General features: G+C 43.4%; 1 long non-coding RNA gene across 1 annotated transcript; it reads right to left on the bottom strand.

The window, feature by feature from the left end:
• Positions 1-12,337: 12,337 nt before the first annotated feature.
• On the bottom strand, positions 12,338-15,886 carry LOC146491553 (uncharacterized). The gene is made up of 2 exons (XR_014872277.1): positions 15,310-15,886; positions 12,338-14,402 (listed from the first exon to the last, which is right to left on the bottom strand). It is a non-coding gene; the product is annotated as an uncharacterized LOC146491553 (long non-coding RNA).
• Between the last annotated feature and the right edge of the window lie 1,166 nt (positions 15,887-17,052).

The following is a 17,052-nucleotide window of genomic DNA, read 5'->3' as shown; positions in this document are numbered from 1 at the left end:
GTCATTCAGGTGAACACCCAAGTATCTGTAGCTGTGAACAGGAATGGAGATAGGACTGCCCTCTGTGGTGTTCCAGTGTTACTGACCACCAGATCAGACAGGGTGCCCCCCTGCATACAAACTGCGCCTCTCCGACAAATAATCAGCAATCCAGCACAAAGTAAAAGTGGAGACATTCATAGAGTAGCTTCTCTAGCACTCCCCCCCCCCCCCCCAAAAAAAAAAAAAAAGAAAAAAAGAAGAAAAGAAACAGCCACCAGTACCATCCAGGTGAGACTGAGCACGCTGCAACAGGTAGATAAGAGCATCACCCTAACAAGAGGCTAGTTTTAATACCACAGGTGGGAATAAAATCAAAGGCCTCAAACACGGAGAGATCCTTAAATCCGCGAGTTAGTTGGTCTTAATGAGCACCTAGAATGCTTTTGTTTTTCAAGTTAGCATCGTGGTGCTAATACTGGGGCTACCGATTTATTAATTGACTCAAGTTTTCTTACAATGTTGTCTCCCATCACTAAGAGTGCTGTATATTTAATATTACTGTAACCTCAGAGTATCTGTCCTGTTGTAGATTCAATTTACATGGGTTTAGTATCAAGATCATCAGTATTTACCCAAAGGACACTTCCACGTGCCGACTAGAGGAGCTGGATTGAACTACCAACCTTATGCAGTCACAGCCACCGCACATGCAAAACGTGTACTTGGGCTTTTAACCTGGGCTTTTTTGGTCATAATTTTTCCTTTTTAAGGGGAAGCTTTTAGAGGTACTCAAGCTGTGGATGCTTTTCGAAGTTGCAAAATGACAATGCCACAATCACAGAGGAACTTAACTGGGCTGAACAACCTGCATCCCTGCAGCCAGTTCCAGTATCTTTCCATGCATCCTGTTGCGAAATCTTATGCAAGATGGAAATTTTAAGCAGCCCCAATAGGTTGATTCTGTTCATCTGGATGTAGCGTTTTTAGTGGGAGAAAATTTTCATCACTTATCTTGAATTCTTCAGTCTCAGCAAACTGCTGGTTTCCCCAACCTTCTAAACAGTACATTTGCACAATAACTGAACCTAGCCCACTGAATGAACAATGGGCTGTGAGGTCAGTTCCTACCAAACCATTAAGGATTTACTTACCTAGATGATTGAGCATGCATCAAGAAACTTTTAAGCAGCTTTAGCCTGCTGACAGTTGCTTCTGCCTCTGCAAGCTGCTTTGCAACCCACCTCCAACCCATGTTCCTGCATTTAATGGTGTCTTGGACTTAATCAATGTCATGTTGTGTTGTTCTGAGCTGGATCTGAGCCATGTATGAACAAGGAAGGGCAGGCAGGTTCCAGAGCAGAGCTATACTGGAAAATATAAATTACTGCAGATGGAAATAACGATCATACTTTTTGCTATAGTGGTCCTACAACAAGCGTAGGTGTAAAGTTCAGTTTTCCACACATTTCCAGTCATGTAGTGTTGCTCTGATACAGCTCACTAATTAGGTATGGGTGGATTGCACTACCTTTAAAAATGCTGGTTAGTATGATAGAATTTCATTATTTTGTGTTGGAGTGGTTCATAATGCTATAAAATTGGCTCTAATGGTTCTCACAGCATGATGAGAAGAATCACATTTTAAGATGCTGAAAAATCAACAAAACATAGCAATTATACAGTAATGGTATCACTATTAGCAGGAAAAACTGTATTTTTTTGGTTGAGCCAAACACCCATTCATATAACCCCTCTGCCACCAGCTCATCCTCTCTGCTGGCACACACGAGGAGACACCACAGCCTGAGCTTTTTCTGTTGCTCTGCAGAGAAATTTTTAACAAAAGAAAGTCTTCTCCGAACGTCTCTCGTGTGTAAATTAACTCACTCCGTGTAGGGCTAATTTGAATCCATGAATAGATGAATGGACAAAACGTTTGAGCTCATTTCCTCACAGCGTTTGCTCAATTTGCACCCCCCACGTGAGAGGGAAATGGTTGAGTCCGCTGGCCTGCGTTGACCTCTTTCTGAGCTCGTAGTTGGCCACTTATCAAAATGGGGGGTGAGGTAAAAAAATAAAAATAAAAATAGGGACCTTTGCCAAGTCCTCCAAAAAGTTAGCAACTCGTGCGGCACTCTAAACAACAAAACAATGATTGCTCTCTTGTCCGCATTGCCGGTGCTACGAGGCAGAGGTGCCAAGACTCTTGTGGAAAATTCAAAACAAGTGGGTGTTTGACAAGTAGCAACAAACACATTAACACCAAGGTGGGAGAAATGGTAGCTCAGCGGCTGAGTGTTGGTCAGCACGTGTTTGTTTCTGATAGGTTTTATTTTTATTTTTGGATTGTTTGGGCCTGTCTTTTCAACACATTGTGGAAATTGCCGTGAAACAACCTGTTATCTGCAAATAATGCCAACTACAGGACTAACTACCTGATAATTACGCTGTCAGCAGCACCACAAACTGTGCTCATGCAGACCTGCAATAACGGAGACGTTAGAAAAGGTTTCGCTACAACATATGCAGGATTTCGTGTTTAGAGGGGGTGAGAGAGCCAGAGGTGGGGGTAAAAAAAAGAAGTGAACATATGAGTGACAGACAGAGGGAAAAGCAGAGTAGCAAGTGGCCGGTGCATTCAGTGTTTCTCAGGTTTATATTAAATTGCCCGGGAGCTGAATTCAGCTTCGACTTCCACCTCTCGCCTTCAGCTCTTTAAGTGCAGCTCCAGCTCAAGGCCTCGTACCCTGCAGCCTAAATCTGAGAATTTCCTTCCTCTGCAGCTATTTTCTCTGTCCAGAACCAACTTCAGTTAAAACACAAACAGTGCGCGCTGTTGCTACAAGCTCCACCCTCATTCCCACTCTTCTCTTAAATTATCGCAGATGATTTCTCTGTTAAATAAAAAAAAATTGGGGAGCTGCTTCAGGAAGGTTAACTGAGTATGAACTGGATCTATTTCTGAATAAATCCAAGATGACGAAAAAAAAAGAAAGCCCAAATTCAAGATATCCCGTCATGGGCTGCTAGTTTACGCCGTAAGACTAATGCGGAGGTTCAAATCTGCCCTGAAGCTATCTAGGCTAAAATGGCCCAAATAGACACCCTGTCATGATTGCTCCACAGGCACCTTAATTTAACTGCTGGGCTTAATTAGATATGAGTGAATGAATATCAGAGTCATTTCTAAATACGGTTAAATCAGTAACTGCTTTATAATCATGAGACAAGTACAATGTGTGCTTTGAAGCACGGGCTGCAGCGATATTTAAGGAGGACAGAGACTAAATATGAGCAGCACCGTCCATTTGTTTGTGAACTCTCACTTTGGAGCCTGGCCTTCGGGATTTTTGTTTCTGGGGACCAGAAGAGACCATGTTTGGACTCAGATTAGCTCATTTGAATCCTGAATGGTAAATTCACTGTTTTTTAAGTAGTGCTTTTTACTACAAACACTTTCTTCTATTCCTATCTAATATTCACATTCCAATGAACACATCAGGATCAACTCATGGTTCAGCACCTTGACCGATGATACTTGATGATGATACCAACCTTCCAAATGGAATCACCTGCATTCCAAAAATCCCAGCATGCAACTGACAGTCAAAACACACACTTTGTGTGTGTGTGTGTGCGTGTGTGTGTGTAGAGAGAGAGAGAGAGAGAGAGAGAGAGAGATGCACTTGCCAGGCTGTAAATACTTTTATTTTATATTGGCTTCTGTATGGAGCCAGCCCTGAGTGGTGGCCAAATCTACTCTGTTAAGGGCGCTTAGTCCATTTTAAGGTGGTGCCAAGAACTCTTAAAACCTTGATTATACTCTGTTGTGGACACAGGCAGCTAGAGACATCACATCCTGGTTGTCATTCCTGTTATACTCCTTTAAAGTTGTCCTGACTTACGAAGGACAACCACAGACCACTCTTAACCCTATACCTTCCATGCCATTCAGTCATTAAGTGCTCCGTCGACCCAATGTGTAGTTACATTCCTCGGGAGATGCACATCCGGTTATGTAGAAGGTTACAGCGTATGGTAACGAGGTCCGAAGTACAGTTACCAATGAAGCATAAATCAGGCATTAAGCAAGCATTTATGTGCGGCGCTGTAAATCTCAACTTCTACGTTCCCCACCAAACCCTTCCCTGTCACCCTCCATTATCTCTTCCACCTCTCTGCCCACCTTCAAATCCCCCTCATCCACCTTCTTCCAGCCCCTACCCAGAACTTCATCTCCCGCCTGAAGCCTCCAGCCTTACTCTGGGCTAAAGGCTGCTCAGCAGGTGGGGGGGATGGGCACGTTGGAGCAGAGTAGGTATCTGCTGAGCAGCGTGCCACGGCTGACGCTCAGGGCGACTCTCCAGGGTGAAAAGCCGGCGGGGTTCTGATGAGCTCAGGGTGTCATCTTCAGCTTCCACCACACGGCAGAAAAAAAAATAAAAGGGAAGAGAGAAATAGAGAGATGGTAAATGGAGGAAGAGAGAGGGGACGGTTGAGTGAACAGGCGTGCGTTGTAAATCTCCACAGCAGAAACATGCAACCACGGAGGAGGGAGGGTGACGACTGGTTGATGGAGAACGGCAGGCAGGAAGAAGGAAAGGGAAAAAAAGAGAGAGAGGGGAGAGGTGGTGTAGAATAGGGAGCGGATTTGCCTCACTCACTTAATGCACTGCTTATGACAGCTAAAGGGGAAAGTGCGCTGGAAATTGGTGAGGAGGAATTACCAGCGTTATACCGCTTGCCATCTTACAAATGAATGCCGTTTAGCCTCGGCATATAAATGAGTGGATTTTTGCTTGGAGAGGAAAAGAGAGTAGTGAAATGAGAGACAGAGGAAGGCAAAGTGGCGGCGCAAGCAATCAGTGGCCGGCGTGTTTTTGCGGAGGTGTGCGTGCGTGTGTGTGTGTGTGTGTGCACGGAGGTATGTTTGTGTGCATAACTGCGGGCATGTGTGTGGCTCAGTGTGAGGCTCTGTGCCGAGCCAGCCGCCTGAAATTATGCAAGCAAGTAACAATGAGCAAATTGAACCTCCACACACTGACACACAAACACACACACACACACAAGCTCAGCGCAAGGTCAGGCTCAAAGACAAGGGAGTAGGGGCGTTTTAGCAGTGGGTGGGAGCGAAAAACAGATCATGATAAATTGGCTCGCATTTTACAAAACGCTGCCCTTAATGCACCTCGGCTAGCCATGCCCGCTAGCCCGGTGCTGGGCCTGCTTTAATAGCAGCGGCTAGCCATTTGTGATATATGAAGACCAGGCTGTGGCACTAATTGCGCAATTACAAAGCGGAAGCAGTACTGTGTTGTGGCAGCATGGGGAGAGCCAGGGAGGAGAGGAGAGGAGTAAGGTGCACAATGATATCCCTCTCTCTCCTTTCATTTTCTTTTTTTTAAATCTTTTTTTCCCCTCTACCTTGTTATCCTCCCTCCAATCCTACAGTTGCTTCCTGTGTGCCTTTTCCTTTCCACAAGCCTCTTTTTTGTGCAGAGAACTCTGGCCAACTGAGCTGTACCCCTGGCATGCTTGTAGTTTATTGAGAGGTAGTGCGAGTGTGCCAGTTTCACTAAACCGCAGGGAGCAGAGGAGCAGGGAGATCCAGAGCATGGTGAAAGCAAGAAAGAGTGCTGTGAGATATGGAGGGGAGGGTGAGAGGAGAAGGAAGGAGAGAAGGCAAAATTTGTCTTGCGCGTCGATGAAAGGACAATTTATTAGGAGCTGCTCAGGGAGACAGAATATTTTGCCCCAGTGCTTTACGGACTGTCTGGATGAGGAATGGGAGCATATTAGCGCAGTGCTGGGCCCGGGCCTAGGACGGGCTGGGGCCGAGGCTGGAGCAGCAACAACAACCTGGCACAGCCCCATCACAGTCTGCCGCAAACACCCCTGAGGGTCGTGGATCAGGGGCACGTGGGGATGGGGGAGGGGGGGAGGGGTGGATTTTATGCGGGGAAAGTGAAGATGGTGGGAATGTTGGGAAATGCATCCAGATATAACCACGACACAGGGGTCATCTCATGATTATAAATCTAGACTGAAGTTTTTCTTTTTTAGCAAGACTAAAACTTTACACAAGATGCTGCTTCCACCACCTGATCCATCATTTCAATAATCAGTCATCTACATGTATCTATTCTCTTCCACTTATCCTTATCCGGGACTTTGGGGGGCTGGAGCCTATCCCAGGTGTCATAGGGTGTGATGCCGGGTACACCCTGGACAGGTCGCCAGTCTATCACAGGACTTACACAATCAATCAGTCAATTTATAATCATGTAGACAGCTGTTTAAAGTTGTGATTTACTGAAACATGTAAATATGAATCCCATAAATGAAGCAAAATTCCAACGAGCTTGAAAGTAAATGTTTAGTGTGACCGCCTTTATTCTTCAGCACAGTCTGAACTCTCTTTTCATTTCTTTAAGTCGTCTTCAGGAATAGTTCTCCAGGCTTCTTGGAAGACATTCAAAGCTCTTCTTTGGATGTTTCTGCCTTTTGTTCTGTTCTCTGTGATCCCACACTGGTTCAATAATGTTGAGGTCCGGGCTCTGGGGAGGCCAATCCATGGCTGATAGTGTTCCACTTTTTACTGCAATAGCAGTGTGTTTAGTATTTGGTACTTTATAAACAAAACTGAAATGAAAATGGTGGTGGCAGGCCATTTATTTGAAGAGTTTTACGTCAGTTGTTAACAGGACACAGAAAGAAATGTATCTACATTTCTTTCTGTGTCATGTGTCCTGCAGAGTAGCGTTAAGCATTAAGCATTAGTTTAGATCAGTGGTTGTCGATCAATGGTTATGAGAATTTGCATAATTATGATTAAGGAACTGCCCTCCCAGCCCATTGTTCCTTCAGTGGGCTGGTGTCAGTCATTATGCAAATGTACTGTTTATAAGATTGGGGAAACCTGCAGTCAGCTGAGACTGAAGAAGAAGAAGACTGAAGAAGTCCCTTGGATGAGTGACGAAACGTTTCTCCCACTGAAAACGCTACGTCCAGATGAACAGAATCAACTTTTGGAGATTCACTTACCTGGATGATTGAGCATGCATCAAGACTTTAAGCATTAGCCACTGCAAACCCTTTAGCCTATGGTAATTTACAACAATTATGCTAACTGTCTCAAAGAAAACTTTAGCACCGTTACCCTGAAATACATGTTAAATACTTCCGAATGTTACTATCTATGTTATCAATTAGCCGTAGTCCCCATGTTCCATGTATGGCTTTACCTGCGCTTCATTGTGTCAGGACAGATTATGTTGCTAACCTTTAGTCAAAATAAAACAAACCGCCCGCCCCAAAAAACCAGGAATGTTGCATTTTCAGAATTTTGATATCAAAAGCTATCGTAAGTATCATTTCTGTTAAAACTTGCTGGGTTATGAAATGAAAATATGATAAAGCAGGTTCTGAAATGACAAGACACTTTAATCCCATATATAGCAAGAATGTGGCAAAAAGTTTATTTTGAGCAGTTAGTTCCCAAATACTTTCGAGGTGATATAACATACTCGTAAATACTCCCTTAATCCAACTTTTCTGAAACTTGTTGCCAGCACTGAATTCATAATAAGCATATTCATTTAAAAACATAATTTCTCAGTTTCAACATTTGATATGCTGTCCTTGTAGTGCCTTTAATTAAATATGCAAATCTTTGTATTGTTCTTAATTAAATTTCACACTGTGTCCCATCGCTTTTTAAAAGCAGGTTTGCAACAAGCTATTGTGTTCATTTCAACTTATTTTTTAGCTGAATTTTATTTAATGTACATTTAGAAACCTAGATGAAATTAATCCTAAACCATTTTACAAGGCGAAAATTTGCAGTGTTAGCTTGTTGCAGTCTGTGCATTTCATCATCAGACCTACAAAATCCAAAATACCCTGCAAATGATCCAAATACCAATGTCACGTATTCACTTTGATGGCTTCAGATTGCAGTTTTTTTTCCAGTTTACAGCAAAGACTTGGCACTCAGATGCTCACAAAAGTTGTGAATCCTTTTTAATGCCACTCAGACTTTCCTACTTCTTTAAATATAGTTTTGAAACATGCGAAAAAAGAAATTCAAACTCAGCAGTGGAATTATCTTGTGTGCATACAGAGTGTTTGCCCATTCCTGCCGCGCTGGCGAGATTAAGGAATCCCGCACTGGCCAGCCTGACAGCACAACAGTGGGGGCAATGCAGCAAACAACACCTGTGCACATCACAGTGGATAGCTATCCCAGGGTAAAAGTAACATTAGCATGCTGCTGTAAACATGAGCCGAGCAGGTGTCTCATCATTCATTACCAGCAGCCGCATTTTGATTGTGTGTAAGTGAGATGATATACAGTATATTGCTGCGCACATTATGGCGACAAAGAGAAGAAAGTCGCCTTCACTAAGGTGTTGTGGGTTAATATTACAAATGCTGTATATGTGGATGAATTATCAGAAGTTTTACTGTCAGAAAAAGATAACCTGAATAAATATAAAATGTAGTTTTTAAATTATTTAAATCATTTATTTAAAAGAGTTATCCAAACCTACCTGGCCCTGTGTGGTATAGTAATTTTCCCCTGAATCTAATAACTGGTTGTGCCGCCCTTGCCACCAAGAACTGCAATAGAGTGTTTGTGATAACTGGAAATCAGTGTTTCATATCACTGTGGAGGAATTTTGGTGCACTCTTCTTTGCAGAATTGTTTTAATTCAGACACAATGGACGGTTTTCCAGGTCTCGCCAAAGTGTCTCAATCTTATTTAAGTCCAGACTTTGACTCGGCCACTCCAAAACCATAATTTTGTTTTTCTGAGTCATGCATAGGTGGACTCACTGGTGTGTTTCTGCTCACTGTCCTGATGCATAACCTAAGTGCTCTTGAGGTTCAGGCTGTGAATTGATGGTTGGACATTCTCCTTCAGGATTTTCTGGTAGAGAGCAGAATTCATGGTTGCATCAGTTCCATCAAGTCGTCCTGAAGCAGCAAAGTGGCCCCATCACACTACCACCACCATGTTTGACTGTTGCTGTGATGTTCAGTGTGTGAATGTGTGTGTGAATGGGAGGATGACTGGATGTGTAAAGCGCTTTGGGGTCCTTAGGGACTAGTAAAGCACTATACAAATACAGGCCATTTAGCATTTCTTTTTATGAAATGCTATTAGTTTTATATCAGATGTAACGGGACCTAAAGCTTCCAGAAAGTTCAGCTTTTGTCTCGTCAGTCCACAGAATATTTTCTTGGAGATCATCTAGATGTTTTTGGTAAATGTGAGATGAACCTTTGTGATCTTTTTGGTCAGCAGTGGTTTTCTCCTCAGTCCCAGTCTCTGCCTTATTGTTCAATCATGAACTCTGACCTTAACTGAGTCAAATGAGGCCTGCAGTTCTTTAGATGTTGTTCTGGTTCTTTTGTGACCACCTGGATGAGCCATCGAAGCTCTTGGAGTAATTTTGGTTGGCCGGTCACTCCTGGGAAGCTTCACCACTGTTCCAAGTTTCCTCCATGTGTGGATAATGTCTCTCACTGTGGTTCACTGGAGTCCCAAAGACTAAGAAAGGACTTTGTAACTCTTTCCAGACTGATAAATGTCACTGACTTTGTTTCTCAGCTGTTTCTTTAGATCGTGGCCTGATGTGTTGGTGTTTGAGATCTTTTAGCCTGTTTCACTTTATCAGACAGGTTCTATTTATGTGATTTATTCATTCAACAGGTCTGCCAGTAATCAGGCCTGAGTGTGGCTCGTGAAACTGAACTCAGCGTTCCAAAAAATGTGGTTAATCACAGTTAATTCATGATTTAACAAGGGGGGCGATTACTCTTCCACAGCACTGTATAGGATGGATCATAGTGTCAGTATGAGACAAAAGCAATACATACAAGAACAGAACATTAAGATTCCTCTCAAAGAAGCTTCTTTTCCCACTTTTCTATATGAATAGTAAGCAGCAGTGTGATAGAAAGCACAGCAGCACCAAGGTTAAAGCTATAATTGTTTTTCCTTTTAAAGGCATTTGCTTAATTTTCCTCCTTCATGGGAACAGAGCAGAAGAATAAACAGATGGTCGCAGCAAAGCTAAGCAGCGCTTCTCCACCGCTCCTCATCTCTCCAGCCACCACTCCCGCTCCCCTGGCGTACGCCGCGCCAACGCCTCGACATATCTCCGGTGTAACTAGCGAAGCACGCTCCCTATTTATCTCCCGTTCCACTGAGCTGCAGCTAGCTTGCACGGCTTGGCGTGACCTCCGCTGGGCGCACATTAATTTCACCTCGCTGTTTCTGTGGCATCGATTAATAAAAAGTGACTAGGTTTTCAGCAAATGAACACACGCTGATAAATGAGGGCCCGCGCCTAATTGCTTGGTAAATTAAGAGCTCACAATAGTGACGACGATGTGTGCTGCTTTTAATATTTAAAAACTCATTAAGTGTGGGAACGTTGCGCTTAGTTGGGCAGGCGGCCTCGTATGATCACCTTTAGGTGCTATTAACGGCCGTGTGAAATGTCAGTGAGGGCTCCAGGTTTGGAGGTGGAGCGGCTGATCCAATCAGAGCCGCTTTAAGGTGACTCCGACCGCCAGTTTCCCGCGTTTCACCCGAGAAAACATTCTCTCCGCACCTACACGTGCATACACACATGCACACAGGCTCTGCCCTACACACGTAAAACCAAATGCGATGTTTGGCATCGTCACAGATGCCTGAAATGTGATCAAACATCACACACAGCTATAAAATCCAATATTTTACAATCTGGAATCACACGTGTACACACGAGAAAGATTACTCTTAGCCCACTCTCATGTAAGCACACACACGTGCACACACGATCCAAAAACCTCATGCTGTATGTGGAATTACACACGCAGTACATGCACACCCAAACACTCCTCCTACTCATGCACATCTAACACACACACACACACGCCACAATCCAAATGTCATGCACCATTTGGAATCTGGAGAGCAGAGATGAGCGAGCACTGGCAAATACTGAAAGTATTTATTTCTTTCCACAGATGAACGGGACGTAATCCTCCAAATATATTTAGTCGTGTTATGGATTTGTTGTTGCTTAATTTGCATGACAACACACTACCTTTCACTGCGCACACAAGCAGCAATTGCAGCCGCTGATATCATCTTTATTATTATTGAGCCATAATGTGGCGCTACGCGGAGTGGGGAAATTGAGCAAGTTAAGCCCGGAGTAGTAGCAGACACTTGGCTTATGGTGATGGATCGCTTTCAGTAATTTCTCTTTATTATGATTGGCCAAGATCAATATTTTAACAGTTCAGTTTCGGCCTTCAGTACAGTGCTTAATATGTATTATTCATGACCTTTATCGGCATGGAGGGGAGGCGGGGATGGGTGGGAAATATGGAGTGGAGGGCTGACATTTTTCAGACTGAGGCAGGGGGAGGCCTGCTCTATATGGGACATGAATAGGACTGTGTAATGGACACAAATGGCTGTGTGCATGTACATGTGTGGGTGTACGAGAGTGGCTGCATCCTTGACTGCCGCAGCATAACCACAAGCCAAGAGGCACGTGGTTAAAATGCTGCTTCACCCAAGTTACAAAAAAGAAAAATTGCTCTCTCACTTTTGCCACACTTCTAGATTTGAGATCCCGTTTTTACCTACTGTTTCTTGCTGTATGTGTACTTAATTTATGCGTTATACTATAGTAATATATTGTTTAGATAGTGGAAGTATCTGCGCTTTGCTTAAATGGAAGTGCGGGTATTGCAAAAAAACTAAGAGTGAGGCCGGCCTTCGTGGAGCAGTTTTGCATAGAGGACGGATTCAAGGGCAGCTCTGATGAGCTGGATAACTCACGCGGAGCTGTCCAGCAGCTAGAAGTTGAGCAGTCGTGCGAACTGTATTAAGTTGCTATAGGGGATTTTTTTTCACCAGGGTGTGATTGTAAATATTTAAAAAGTGGCGTAGTATTGTAGTAAGGACAAATTAAAAGTACAACCAGAAAGTTCTGTGCCTATTGAGGTTTTTCAGACACATGACCGCTAATCATGTGATGTTAACTTGTTGACCATTTTGGACATGTGACCAGGGTGACAGTGTATCAAGTAAATAAGACCCCAGTCACTCAGGCCTAGAGAATGATCTGCAACCATCTGGCAACCAATGGTTGTGAGTGAAAAATTAGTATTCCCCACCCCGTTGGCAAAAACCTCCTTTTGATGGCTTAGGTTGCTAGCATATTGCTAGCATAACATTGATTCTGTTTGAACTTTGAGGTCCATTGTGAAGGTGCAGAGGCTGAGTGCAAAAGGTCAGAACAGGGCCTCTAGGCAGGAGCATGCCCAGAAGTGGGCATTGGGTGGCACCGGCCCATGGATTGTTCCCCTAATGAATAAGAACATTAACATGAGCAGTTGGAATCTAACTACAAGTTTAATTTGCATGAAATTAAACTTGTAGTTAGTATTACGACATTCTGTGACTTTCTGCCTGTACTCTACTATATACTGAACAGAAATATTATACTTTCTCTTCCACACCTTTCATTTAAAATCTTTAGTTATTTATTATTTTGCAGACACATTGTATGGTTACAGTTTAAGCTACCCAGGAATACGGACATCATTGACATCATCATCATCATTATCATCAACAGCTACAACAGAGAGATAAATTCACATCAAATAATCAATAAAAATGATCCACTCAAACAATGTATGACTCTGAAAAGTGCCATTCTACATAATAAGTAGGTTTACTATGATTATATATATAATATACTATTAAGGTGCGTAAGTGGGATTGATAATGTTTACTTAAGTTAAAAATAGTAAAAAATAATAAATAACAGTAGTATAAAGGACTGTAATATAATATAATAAACACAGTTAAGTAAAAAAAAATCTTTAAATACTTTTTATTTAAGTTGGCAAAGCAAATATCTAACACTAAACTATATATAACTCTTGTGCAGCACCTTTTTTCATGTCATAATAAGGACACATGAGCCCAGAGATCACGCCTATAATGTATCCATGTCAATTTTCTACACTAATTTTATATCTGATTAAATATTCTGATTTCCCACGGGCCACCCCTGCTTTGTTCTTGTGCCACCCCACTTTAAAAAAAAAAAATCCTGGGAACGCCCCTGTTCCAAGGAGTGCTCTAAATAAAATAACCTTGAAGGGTATAACAGCCAAAATTAAATTAATGCTTTGATGGGCGAAGTAACAGAGCTTTGTTATCGCATCTCAAAAACTATAAGTTTGTAAAAGTTTCTGCTGCACATGTATTCCAGAGCACAAAACAATGCAAATACATAAGTGAGTTATTAAGCGCCCATTCCTGCAGAAAGTAGTTCCAATGAAAACCGCTCACGTCAAGGCCATCAGCAGCCAACAATGTCTTCAATATGGTGGCACGTGTATGCAAGCCTCTGCTTCACTACAAATTTAGATACTTTCATTGTAACATGACGGGATCTCGGAAAGTCTGTTATTTTTACACCAAAGAAAAAAACATGGTAACCTGTAATCCTCACTGGACAGAAAGATGTGACTCTAGCTGCAGATAGATGAACACGTGTCACTTGGATAATGCTATGCTATCCTATATTCAATTCATATTCTGGGTCAACCCTTTAAAAAAACAGTAGGAGCGGGGTTCAGGAGAACGACGGGAGCGGACGCTTCATATTGTAGAGCACACATCAGATAAAAAGTGCCGTACTTTCTGCGGTTTGTGAAGCTGCGAGAGAAGCGTCTGGGATTAAGAGCTGTGACATATTCATATCTGACCAGACTTAAAGCTGCTGCCACACGGGAGGGTCTGTCACTATCAAAGCTGCAGGAAATCAGCCAGAGAGGGAAGAAGAAGGGAGAGAGATAGGGATAAAGAGATACAGAGGTACAGTAAGAGCGAGGGAGAGTGGAGTCAGAAGAGCAGTGAGGATTTCTTACAAAGCTCCCCTAACCATCTTTCAAAAAGAAAATCCTTTGTACCCCTCTTCCAAACCCAGCGCCCTCCCTTACCTCAGCCCCCTCTCCCCTTTTCTCTTCCTCACCACCGTATTTAAGTCCCCCTGTGGGATGAATGGGGAGCGAGTCCTGGAAAAGTTTGTCTCGGGGAAGGCCGGGTCGCTGTGTAGCTGATTATATCAGTTTCAGTGGCGTACTGGTAATAGGCTCCTCTTCGAGCAGCCGCTAACCCTGGCTCTCCCCTGGCAGCCGCCGAGAGTGGAATTAATCAGGCCTACTGGGAGCCTCCTCCATCCCCTCTCCGCAGGCGAGCCACTCCGCAGTCATTTACCAGCCAATCCCACTGTCAACCCACTGTCATTTAGGCCGTTTTCATTATGCCTTCCCCCTCCACACCCTCCTCCCCTCCAATGCGCATCCTCACTCTCTCCATCTCACGCTGGATCTAAAAAAATGATAAAAATGGAAATGGGTGACAGATTAGCCTAATGCTGGGTACTTTTTATAGACTGCCTATTATGATCACTATCCCTTTGTATCAAAAACACAGAGTAGGATGCTGTGACTCGGCCAGAAACATCAGAGAACTAATAAGAAATCAAAAATGGCTGCTCCCCCCTTCCTCCCTCAATACAGCTTCCATACAGGTGTCTTCTCACTCATTCAATCTGCAATTAGGAGCTTGTTAATGAGCCCACGCCATTGCCGGCGTGGAACTGCCGCTGTCCTAAATGTGACATTAGGGCCAACTTTGTTCATCGCCTATAAAAACCCCAGGCCATAACCACCAATTACCGTAGATAGGTGTCCCTGGGGTGCAGGGCCCTCGTATCAGGCTGGCCTCGCTGGCTAAGCCTGCTTAAGTGACCTATTTTGGGCTCTGAGGCAGTCTGTAAAACACCTCTAAGGTTAGATTATCCCGTGATGAAATACAAGGCTTCCCCGCCACAAATTACCCACAGATGAAGCGCCACCAGGCCATTCCTACGCCTTGCTGATGGCCTTTTTCTTTTTCCCCCCTCCCTGTTGTTCTGCCCTACCTCGCCTCCCCCCACCACACACATCCCCTCTCAACAAGGCAGAAAAATATTCATGAGTAAACAAAAGGAGTGATTTGAAAAATGGCTGGAGGAAAAAGAGATTAATAAAAAGCATGAATTGTGCATTATGGAAGAGCTGAGGAGCCCCGCCATCTCATTGGGGTTAGAGGGAGATTGCATTTGGGCTTTATTAAGAGAGCCACTCTCAGTCGTAGTCGAGAACCCTAAAGAGAACACCGAGCGAGGTGGTGAGAATATATTTCTGTAAAAGATTCGACTCCCACCTCCCTGTTAGAAATTCTGCACGGATACCTCCTGATGTTTGTACGGCTGGCACTTTGGATGAAGTTAGACATCTCCAAAACATTTCAGAGTGGTTTCGTCGTCGAGCGGGTTGCGGTGACAGCAAAATGAGACCACGTTGGGTTGAGCCAGACGAGAAGCAGACTCTGTGACCATAGTCGCACTGAGAGCTGGACCCTCCTCTGAGACTAGACCAATTAAGATAAGAGGCAGTTAACAGGAAGTGCTTGTTTGACATCTTGTCACGTTAACGAGGACAAGCATAATTGGACTCGTGTATTTAACAGTCGGCGTAAAATGCTGTTAGTTGTCAGCACTTGCATTTTAGTGAGCCCTGGGAAGGAGGAATGTGCTTTCATTTTTGTAAACATGAGGGATATTTTTGCTGTCTGTGGTTGCTGAGGATAAATGTCAAGACCTTTCAAGATCTATGAGCGCTAAGAAGGTACTAAGGATTGTTCTTTCAAAGTTTCCCCCCACCCCTCTGCATAATACCAAATTAAAACATGAAAAATGTACTACCAGGATCCAGCATAAGAATTCAAATAACAATGTGCTTACATTACCTCACTGAAATCAACAAACCTTCCAGTGCTGAACACCTACAGTAAAAGCAGATTACAGTACTGTGCAAAACTTTATATTTTGCTCTAGTAAATTTTAAAGTGCTCTTGAGCAACAGTTCTCCAGACTTTCTAATGGTCTTTCTAAGTGTTTATGTGGACAATGGCTGCTTTTTTACTGATTCTCAAATTGATATTAGCTATTAGAGAAATAGGAAGAAAAGGCAGAGGTTTGCAAAATTAAGCAAGAACTTGACTGAAAATCAATGACAACAGATCTGATGGAGCAATGAATTTAAATCACCGTTAGTCTGTACAGGTGATGTAATGAGTGAGGTACAACAGTGAGTGTCTACAGCCATCTGTAAAACATGATGGAGGCTCTGTCATGGTTTGGGATACATTTCAGCTGGTGGTGTTAGAGATCTTTGTCAAAACTGATTACTTATGAACACAGAAGACAGGGAAACCATATTGTTAGAAGCTTCATATACTCTTTCTTCCTGCTGAAGTAAGTAAACAGATAACAGCCACACTAACCAGTATGGACCCAGAAACTAAACAGCTGGATGTGTAGTACTGTGCAAAAGCAAATTTAACACTGACCTATGAATCATTCAAATCAGAAAGATGATTCCCAAAGAGCTATTAGCAGAAAACTCAGCCTGGTGTGTCTGATCCACTATTTAATACCATCCATCCATCCATTCGCTTCCGCTTATCCTTTTCAGGGTCGCGGGGGGCGCTGGAGCCTATCCCAGCTGTCATAGGGCGAGCTTAGGCGGGGTACACCCTGGACAGGTCGCCAGTCTGTCGCAGGGCCAACACACAGGGACAGACAACCATTCGCACTCACATTCACTCGCACATTCACACCTAGTGACAATTAGGATTTTCCAATTAACCTATCCCCACAAGCTGCATGTCTTTGGACGGTGGGAGGAAGCCGGAGTACCCGGAGAGAACCCACGCAAACACGGGGAGAACATGCAAACTCCACACAGAAAGACCCTGGCCTGATGTTGGAATTGAACTCAGGACCTTCTTGCTGTGCGGCAACAGTTCTAACCACCGTGCCACCGTGCTGCCCCTATTTAATACCACCTGGAAATAATCTGTTTAACAAAAGTTTCATTTTTAATCATGACAATGATCCTAAACACACTGCCAATGCAGCAAAAAGTGGAAC

The sequence above is a fragment of the Neolamprologus multifasciatus genome, chromosome 23 (assembly GCF_963576455.1).
Source record: "Neolamprologus multifasciatus chromosome 23, fNeoMul1.2, whole genome shotgun sequence".
NCBI classification, from domain to species: Eukaryota; Metazoa; Chordata; class Actinopteri; order Cichliformes; family Cichlidae; genus Neolamprologus; species Neolamprologus multifasciatus.
The sequence above is the reverse complement of the archived record's forward strand: the minus strand, read 5'-3'. Positions and strand labels throughout refer to the sequence as shown.